Genomic DNA, 10,469 nt, shown 5'->3' on the forward strand with positions numbered 1-10,469 from the left:
CCCAGTATCGCCACTCACACCACTGGTCCTGAGGGAATCATCCGCCCTGGTCCCTGTGTTTTCAGTTCCCATCTGTACCAGTGTATCTCCTCTGGTCTAGCCAGGCTTGCAAGGTAGGATTCGGATCATGACAGTGGGGGGTGTGGGAAGGAAGCATTTAGGAACTAGAGGAAAGTTGTATTTTTGATCGTTGCTACACCGCACCCTGACTGTCTCGTCTCCTCCCCAAGATCCTTCTGTAAGGCGATGTCCAGTGGCCTACAAATGGGTTTTGGGTCTCCACTCCACACTCCCCTGCTCATTCATTATGGTAAGATTTTTGTTCTGATGATGCCTGATACCTAATCCCTTGACACCTTGTGATCGCACAGGCTGGTGTGCTTCTTCCATGTGGCCTTTTGCTTCTGAGCTAGATGGCCGCTTGTTTACCTTCAAGCCTTTAAGACTCCAGATGCTATATCTTTTGATAGCCGGGCACCATCAGCTTTCTTCATCACATTTGCTTACGCACCCATTTGTCTTCAGCGATCATATCAGGGAGGTGAGCACAAAATGATATGATTTTTTGGTTCTTTGATGCCTGATAACTGATGGTTCCCATTTCATAAGCAAGGAAACAGGCTTGGAGCAATTAAGTGACTTGCTCAAGATCTCATAGCTGAATGGGGTGTCAGATCCAGTTTGCCTGACCCCACCTTCCCTGAACCCATCTGCATAGACACTCTATTTTTCCTACTAGATGTACTGGGTGTTGGGAATCATTCTCTTTTTTAAATTAATAAATTATTTTATTGGGGGCTTTTACATATCTTATAACAATCCATAAATCCATCATATCAAGAGAACTTCTAAAGATGTTGCCATCATCAACTTCAAAACATTTTCTTCTTGAGCCCTTTAATATCAGCTCCTCTTTATTCCCTTCATCCCCCACCCTACCACCCTCTCGAACCCTCAATATATATATACATATATATATATATTATTTTACATGTCTCGCACCATTTGATCTATCTCTTCACCTACAATTCTGATATTTCTCTCCCTCAAGGGGTCGGGAGAAGGTGAATCATTCTTGTGACCCTTTTGGAGCCTAGCACCTTGTTGAGCTGAATTCAGACGGGAAGTCAGAAATGATGTTGGTTGGGAGTTAGTCAGTCTGAGTCCTAGTAATCTTCCAAGTTGATTCTCTGGGCTCAGTGGAAGGGAAGGAGTCTTTAACTTCAATGCCAGAGGAAAGGGCCTGATAGCACCCCAGGCCTGTCCCACCCTCACACTGATCTGTCAGGGATAAGCACTCTCCTCTCACTAAGACCACAGCCCATTGCCCACCAGCAAGTCCTGGGACTCCCAAGATGTCACTCAGCATTGATTGGATTGAAATAAAACATACCTGACCAGGGAGGAGGAGGAGACACCAGGTGATCATTTGCTAAAGACCGAGGGGCGGGGGCTGGAGAGGCCCAGGCAGGCGTTGTCCCAAAGGCTCTTCCTGGTGGTAGACTGAAGGTAGTGGCCTGGGCCCCATGGTCCCGAGGGCTTCTTTCACATGAATAGATGAAGAATCCATCATGCTGTTCCCTCCCTCCGATGAACTGGGGTTCATTCAGGCCCCATTCGGAGAGCAGCAGTCAGCTCTGTCCTGGATGCTCCGACGTTTTCGGTGGGGGCCCTTAAGCTCAACGAGGTGTGGCCCCCAATGATAGGACCTCAGGCTGTCTTTGCCCGCCTCTCCCTCCAGCCAACCTCAGCTGGGAAGACCCGCTCCAGAGAGAAGAGAGAGGCTGAGGGGCAGCTGTGCTCACACACAGACAATAACTGCCATGGGAACTAACCAACAGAAGGGGGATGGAGGGAGCTGGACTCCTGTCTCGGATGGGAGAGAATGGAGGGAATAAGAAAGACCCCGTCCTGTGAAATGCTGCCAGCCTCTACCCACTTGGGTCTAAGTTGAATAACCAGTATTTCCCCTTCTGGGGTGGGACCGTGGGGACGTCAGGGGAACGGGCCGACCTTTTTGTATTTGGGTTCTAAGTCGTCCCCGTTACCTGTCTGTCCATACTCAGGGGTGCTCAGGAGCTCAGAGAGGGCGAGGAGTTCCCATAAACATGCTCAGCACTGCGGGCCGAGCTAGACCTACAGCTCACCAGGTCAGTGTGGAATATTTGGGGGGCAATGTGGGTTTCAGGGTGACTTTTCAGAGGGTAGGGTGGCACAAATACCTTTTTTAAAAAAAGATAAAGCTTGATTTATTCAATCATTTTTGCACACATATATACACTATAAAGGCTAAAAAATAAAGAGACAAAAATATTCAGAATAAGATCATGATGCTGTTTGTCTGAATATGATAATAATAAGACATCAATTCCATCAATAGAACATTGTCATATTTATTCTCTGAAATTGTTTTAAAATGTATAAATGTCTAACTAAAAAGAATTTATTTTTTGAAGTTATTTTTCCCCAACAGTTTTATTGGCATGTAAGTCACATATTATACAATTCAGTAGTTCAATCACATCAAGAAGATTGTACAATCATCATCGCAATCAGATTTAGAACATTTTCTTCGTTCTTATACTCATCACTATTAGCTCCCCATTTCCTCCAACCACTCCTGACATGCCCCCCAAGGAACCATTAATGCAGTTGCTATCTATAGATTTACGTATTCTGGATTTCATATAAAGAAAAACATTACAAAACAAAACTAATAAGAATAACAAACAAAACCTCAATCACACACAAAAAGGAAAATGTTAAAAATTAGAACACATTTAAATAGGTCCTAAGAGACTCTTAATTTCTTTCCCAGCGTTATTCTCAATTAATTTATACATCATGTAATTCAGTAGTTCAATCTCTCAATCATAATATGGAGAATTGTACAATTACCCCCATATCAGTTTTAGAGCATTCTCCCTACCCCACGGGAAAATCGCCTTTAAGATAATTCATGCAACCAGAATCCAGTCTAGTGCTCCCTCCCCCTTCCCATCTTCATTAGTTACTCCCGAAATCCCCTTTCCCTTCCTATCTCCCTGTATCCCCTATATCCTGTATCCCCTATATCCTGTATCCCCTATAGCCCCTTGTATCTGTTATTATTATTATTAATCCACTCCTCCTGTGCTTCACAGTTGGAAGACCCAATAGAAAATGAAATGACATTAAGGTGGCAAGGATAAAAACATAATAGTATACAGACAAAAATACTAATAATGCATAAGAAGGAAAAGACCCCCCAACAATATTCAAAAAGCCAGGGAAGAAATTTCTGTCGTGGAGCCAGTAAGAGCTACTTGCACCCAGAACAAACTCAGGTTGCCTCTGTCTATAGGGCGGTCAACTGGCCAAGTGTGGAGGTGGAGCCAGCATGATCGGGTTACAGTGGTCTCTGCCTGGTAGCAAGGCTGTTTGAGCCTCTTGCCCGTGGCTCGAGCGGCTCTGCCAGTGGCTCCGTCAGAGCAGATCCTCTGCAGATGACGTTTGGACTCTCACCCACCGACTTCATAGCCCTCCGCAAATTGGACGTTCTTAATTTTTGCTCTGATGCACAAAGAACTTTTTTTAGTGAAAAAGTATAAGGACAATGGCTTAAAGAAAATGGTATTCATGGCACATGTGCCTTCTCCTTTCTAAGATTTTCAGTTCTGTTTGGGGAAGATTTTCTCTGTTAGGTGGAAGCTCATCTGACTGAGGAATTTTAAATAATTTTTATTCTCCAGGAGAAGGTCGTGGAGGGAAAGAGCATAAGCCAGGCATGGGTCCCATTCTGCCTGCTAGCTGTGTGAGCCTCGTGTACAGAGTCCTTGTCTGTAAACTGGGGCTAATTGGGTGGAGGGAAGGCTAGGGGAGGCCATGGCTGGCAAGGTCTGAGGGTGGTGCCTGGCTTGGAAGGTTTGCTTCAATGACTGCGATTGGTCTTTCTACACCTCTGTTTGTTCAGGGGTGTCATTGAGGCAATGGCCTGATGACTCTCACGGGCACACATATGAAAATGAGAATGAGCGTCTACTTGATGAAGCCATGGCTACAAGGAGGTATCCATTTGCCCACACCCAGGAACTGTGGATTTTACTGGATGCAAATTGCACCTTTTAAAAAATTATTATTATTGTGGCTACATAATAGCTTTTAAAGTCTGGGACTGAAAGGATGTCTACTTTGTTTTTATTTTTAATAGTGTCATATTTATCCTGGGTATTTTTCTTTCTATATAAAGTTGGTGATTAATTTTCCATTTTTTGAAGAATTGTGCGATTTGGATCAGAATAACATTTAAATTATAAAGTACTTTTGGTAATGTTGACATTTCACAATATTTAGTCTACCTATCCAAGAACATGGTAACGTCTTCTATTTGTGTAAATTTCTTTAGGTTTCTTGATGGAGTGTTTTTTGTTTGTTTTTTAATCATTTTATTGGGGGCTCATACAACTCATCACACTCCATACATACATCAATTGTGTCAAGCACATTTGTACATTCGTTGCCCTAATTGTTCTAGAGATATTTGCTCTCCACTTAAGCCCTTGGTATCAGCTCATTTTCCCCTCTCCCTCCCCGCTCCCCTCTCCCACAAATTATACCTTAACTAAAATAAATAAATAAATAAAAGTGAGATGGCAGACACAGTTAAACCCACCACGAGTGTCGGAAACAAAAGAATGCCCATTCCCTCCATATTCCTGGTCCTCTCCCCCCTCGAGAGGAAGCAGAAAGGGCATGCTGGAGATAAGAGAGGAGGGCTGCATTAGGGGGAAGTATTTATACAGAGGCCATATTGATTTTGTAGCTAATGGCCCACCTAGGAGACTTGTATTCTGAATGCTTCCTGAGACTTCAATGTCAATCTAACTGCTGAAGAGGAAGCCCCGGGGTGACTAACATGGCTGGTTAGCCCAGCTGCCCCCCTCCCAGCGACAGGCTCTGGCCTGAGAATGCAGACCTCACCCCTGCTTCCTCCTTGCTGTAATCACATCTCCCTCACATCCAGCTTCCCTCCCCACCAGCTGCACTTCGGCCCCTGAGCGGGATGGCAAGGCAGACCTACCTCTGGCTGCAGCCTGTCACAGCTAATGAAACATTGTCCCGGGGAGACAGCTGATTCGTCCCTGAGGCCCCAGGATGAACCGAGCCATGTTAGAAACGCCTGAGAGATATTGCCACAGCCTCGTTGAAAACAATTGATGTGTGTGTGGAGAGGGACTGAAGGGGATGCGGGGAAGAATATCATTCAGAATCACGTAAAACACATCCCTGGAGGAAGATCCCAGGCTTCAAGCAAGCAGTTCACCAGTGGGATGGCTGCTTGGTGACACTGGGGATGGGGAGCCCTGTCCCCAGGCCATCAGGACCGAGGCTGTTCTGTCTTCTTTGTCCTATGGGAGAGGCTATAGTCTGAGAGTTATTTACGACTCCATTTGTAGCTCTCCATACGACCACGGAGGATACTAGTAAGCAAATGTTTGTTGGAGCCCTGGTGGCACAGTGGTTATGAACTGGGCTGCCCTCCACAAGGTCAGCAGTTCAAAACTCACAAGGGCAGTTCTACTCTGTCCTATAGAGTGGAAATGAGTCAGCATCAACTTGATGGCCGTGAGTTTGATTTGTGTGTGTGTGTGTGTGTGTGTGTGTGTGTGTGTGTGTGTGTGTTGGGCAGGGGGGCGGGGCATTACCCTTTCTTTCCTCTTTAGGTTGAGGCTCTAAGACTGAACAAGGGGCAAATGCAAAGACAATGAGGTTTCACTTTGAAATCCTTTTGGTCAACTTCCCTCCTCTCAATCAAGCCAAGGTTGCTATCTGGGGGCAGGGAAAGTAAGGGTAAGCTGAGCCGGTGGCAAGGAAGAAGGCCTTCGAGATGCCTGTCGCCATAATTACAGCTCGGCTTATGAAACCCCGGTAATGAGGTCACACTTCAGCCCAGAACCTTTCCAACGAGGGGAATAAACAATACCTCTTCAGCAACGATTTGATATTAGATAACACAATACAGAACATTTGTTCCAGCCAAAATGAGCAGGCTGGGATCTGGACTCAACACCAAACAGAAGAAGGCAGCTGGGAGCCTGCGATGCAGATAAGTTACAAAGCGGAGGTTTATCTGCAGTGGTCAGGAATTAGCAGCAGGCTTTTAAGGCTCTGCTCTACCTGGTCTCCCTCTCCCTCCCCACTCACCCCAGGGGGCGGGGTAGGGGCAGGGAGAAGAGAGGTCCAAGGTGAAGTAGGGAAAGGTGTTTCTCGTGAAATCCTGCCTCATTTAAGATCCACTCACAAAGGAGGCAGGAGCACGCAGAGGGCTGGAAATTAAGTCCGGGAGATGTCAGCTCTGTAGTCTCCGGCAGAGCATCCAATTAGAAGCTGTGGATTGGAGCAGGAAAGAGGGGCCTGACATTGAGGGTAGCGCTGGCTGGAAGCCCGGAGACACCAATCAATGGAGGATTACCGTGAGATGTGCAAAACGGCAGGGGCCTTCCAGAGGACCAGAGGACGGGAGCCTAACCCAGAACCTTCATAAAATGCCCCCACACTTCCTGTGTCCGTCCGAACCCATCTCAGGGGGCCCGGCCATCTCGTGGGCTATTTGGGGAATTCTTCTCCCTTCTTCCTGAGCCCAGAGAACCAAAACGGGCAGCTCTTGGCCATGCTGGGTAGAATCAAAACAGACAAAGAAGTGGGAACGGGTCCCTGGCCAACAGTGCCTGCAGGGATTCCATTTTCCCGTTTTCCAGCACAAACCTCCGCAGACAGATGCTCAGCTACATCTGCCTGCCTGTGCAGGGAGAAACCGGTGTTTGCTCAAAGGAGGAGGTCCGCCTCATACCGAGTCTCTTCTCTCTCTGTCTCTCTCTCTCCCTCTCTCTGCCTGTCTCTCTCTCCCTCTCTCTGTCTCTCTCCCTCTCCCTCTCCCTCTCTCCCTCCCTCCCTCCCTCTCTCTCTCCCAGTCTCTCTCTCTGTCTCTCTCACCTGCCCCCCCCTATCTCTCTCTCTCTCTCTCTCTCTCTCTCTCTCTCTCTCTCTCTCTCTCTCTCTCTCTCTCTCTCTCTCTCTCTCTCTCTCTCTCTCTCTCTCTCTCTCTCTCTCTCTGTCTCTCTCAAGAAACTGGCATTTCCTTGTCCAGAGAAGGAAAGGCGATCATCAACCCCTTTCTCCCTAAAGTAGAAGACTTTGAATCCAGTCTCTCAAACGCTGCATAATTTGCCTGTGCGGTTCAACAGGGTACCAAGGATTTCAGTGTGTGTGTGTGTGTGTGTGTGTGTGTGTGTGTGTGTGTGTGTGTGTGTAGGGGGGTTCTTGGGGGGAGAGGGGGCTCCTCTTTGACACCATAATCTGATTCAGGATCATCGTGTCTCATGCATTCGTTCAACAAATGGACCCCTCCTGAATGCCAGGCACATTGTGACTCCCAAGACGCAGCCTGCAATGCCCTGGATCTTGCGGGCTCGCTCAGGGTGGGGAGGGGGCGGGGAGCAGGAAGCACCTGTTAGCTGAGGCAGGATGGCTCTGCTTTGGGAACTCTGCGAATGCAGAGGAGGAAGAAATGGCAGCTCCCTGCGGATTCCAGGGGAGACTGGGGGAGTGGGGTGGTCTTTGAGGTGGGCTGCTAAGAGGTGTCACAGTTTGACCAATGCGAGTTGAACAGAGGGGGCTCCAAGCAGAGACCAAGCAGACCCCTGTTTGCAGACTGGGGTGTACCGACTGGAAACGTGCAAGATATCGTACCAGACACCCAGGGACATCTGTGGTTCAGACAGCCCACAGGTAAAACTTTATCACAGGGCCCAAACGTTCTTTGGGAAATGTATACTAAAGAATAGTCGTTTGTCTCTCTGAAATTCAAATCTAACTGGTGTCCCGTGTTTTCATTTGCTAACCCTGGCAACCCAACAGCTGCCTCAATCCAGTTGAGCCCCTGCAATACCTCAGGGGCTTCAAGGTGCCATTTGTGATCCGCACAGCCATCACACAAAGTACCGTCACGCCCACTTCACAGTTGGGGAAACTAAGGCCCATCAGGTGTAAGTAACACGTGTAACTGTTGATAACAGAGTGGCCGTGAGAGGACTTGCTACTGCCCTAATCTAACTCCCAAGATGCCTTGTGAGAACAGAAAGGACTGATGAGGGGAGGCTGGGCCAGCTAGAAATAGCCTTTGCTGGATTTCAGCCTAAGAACACAGCCCCACCTCTCCAACGAGGAGGAGGGGGAGAGCATGGGGGTTTGAGCTAGGAGTGAGACCCTGTAACCAGCGCGGTGTCTGGGCTAGTCATCTGGCAGCAGAATGAGCTGGTTCAGTAAAGAGCTTAGAGTGAAGGAGAACATGCATGGGGCCGGCCACTTACTGCGTGCCTCCTGGTGACCTGCTGGGACCCAGTGGAACTGCCCCGTGGGGCTTCCAGAGCTGGAAGCGTGATGAAGCAGACCTCTCTGAGTCAGAGCCAAAGCAAGGGCAGTGGGTGAGGGGTTTGAGCACTGGCTACTAAGGGCACAACGATGACAGGGAAAGGCATACTTCCTGTCCTGATGAAACTCACAACCCACAACACGAACACGTATCGGACTTCAATAAAGAGCGAGGCGTGCTCTGCGAGGGGACCTTGTTCAGCGTGTTGTCAGGTGCCATCGAGTTGCTTCCAACTCACAGTGACTCATGCAAGAGGAGGACACAGTGCCCCCCAGCCGTCCTCACAATCACCCCTGCGCTTGAGCCCATTGTTGCCGCCACTGTATCAACCCATCTTGTTGGGGGTCTTCTTTCTTTTTTGCTGAACCCCTACTTTACCTAGCATGACGTCCTCCAGGGACTGGTTCCTGCAGATAGCATTTCCAAAGTCTCACCATCTTCTGTTCTAAGTAGGATTCTGGCTGCGTTTTTCCCAGACAGGTCTGTGGGTTCTTAGGGCTGTCCGTGATACTTTCAACACTGCCAGCACCGAATTCAAGACGTGGGCTCTTTGCCAGTCTTCCTCACCCACCGTCCAGCTTTCCCATGTGTCCGAGGCGGGTGGGACTACCATGGCACGCATCAGTCACAACAGTGTCCTCAGAGTGACATCTTTGCCCTTCAAGACGTTAAAGAGAACTTAGGCAGCGGATTCACCCAGTACAACACAATGCAACACAACACAGCATTTCCACACTACTGCTTCCATAGGTTGTGGGTGTGAATCCGAGTAACATGAACTCCTTGACAACTTTAATTTTTTTCTCTGTTTATCAGCTGTGAGGCTTTTTCTGCTTGGGTTCTTTGCTCTGTGAGGTTCTGGCTCATGGGGACCCCATGGAAAGCAGAATGAAGAAACAGTGCACCGTCCTCACGACTGTTCTTAGGTTTCAACCCATTGGTGCCGCCATTGTGTTCATCCATCTGTCGACAGCCCCCCTCTTTTCCGCTGCCCTTACTTCACTCATCACGCAGTCCCGCTCCAGGGCCCGGTCTCTCGTGAGAACATGTGTAACGTACCAGAGACAAAGTCTTGCCATCCTTTCCCCGGAGGAGCGCGCTGCCTGTCCTTCCAAGATAGATGCGTTTGCTCTTTGGCCATCCAGGTGCTTTCCATATTCTTTACTGGAACCATAATTCAAATGGATCAGCCCTTCGGTCTTCCTAATTTCACGTCCAACTTTCACATGCATAGCAAGCCATTGAAAAAACACCATGATTTGGGCCAGGCACACCTTGATCCTCAAAGTCTCATCCTGACTTTGCAACATTTTAAAGGGGTCCTGTGACATTGACCCCAGGCAATGTGTCATTTGATCTCTGTCTGCTGCTTCCATGAGCAATGGCTACAGATCCAAGCAAGACAAACTCCTTGACCACATCAACCTATTCTCCATGGGCCATGATGTTTCCTACTGCTCCAGCTGTGAGGATTTGAGGCTTCTCCACATTGAGGCGTAATCCATGCTGAGGATTACAATTCTTGATCTTCATCAACAAGACTTCCTCTCTTGCGGTAAGCAAGGTTGTGCCATTTGCATATCACAGGTTGTTAATAAGTCTTTCTCCGATGCTGATATAATCCAACTTCTTTGATTATTTAATCAGCATGCAGATTGAATAAGTATGGTGAGAGGATTCAACTCTGATGCATGCTTTTCTTTTTTTAATTTAATTTTTTATTAATCATTTTATTGGGAGCTCTTACAGATATGATAATAATCCATAATTCAGTTAGATCAAGCATAACTTTACAATTGCTACCACCATCAGTTTCAAACATTTTCTTTCTTCTTGAACTCTTTGATACTAGCTCCCCTTTATCCCTTCCCTCCCCATCTCCCCCCAGGAATCCATATTATATTATATTATATTATATTATATTATATTATATTATATTATATTATATTATATTATATTATATTATATTATATTATATTATATTATATTATATTATATTATATTATATTATATTATATTATATTATATTATATTATATTATATTATATTATATTATATT

Source organism: Tenrec ecaudatus, chromosome 1 (assembly GCF_050624435.1).
Source record: "Tenrec ecaudatus isolate mTenEca1 chromosome 1, mTenEca1.hap1, whole genome shotgun sequence".
NCBI classification, from domain to species: domain Eukaryota; kingdom Metazoa; phylum Chordata; class Mammalia; order Afrosoricida; family Tenrecidae; genus Tenrec; species Tenrec ecaudatus.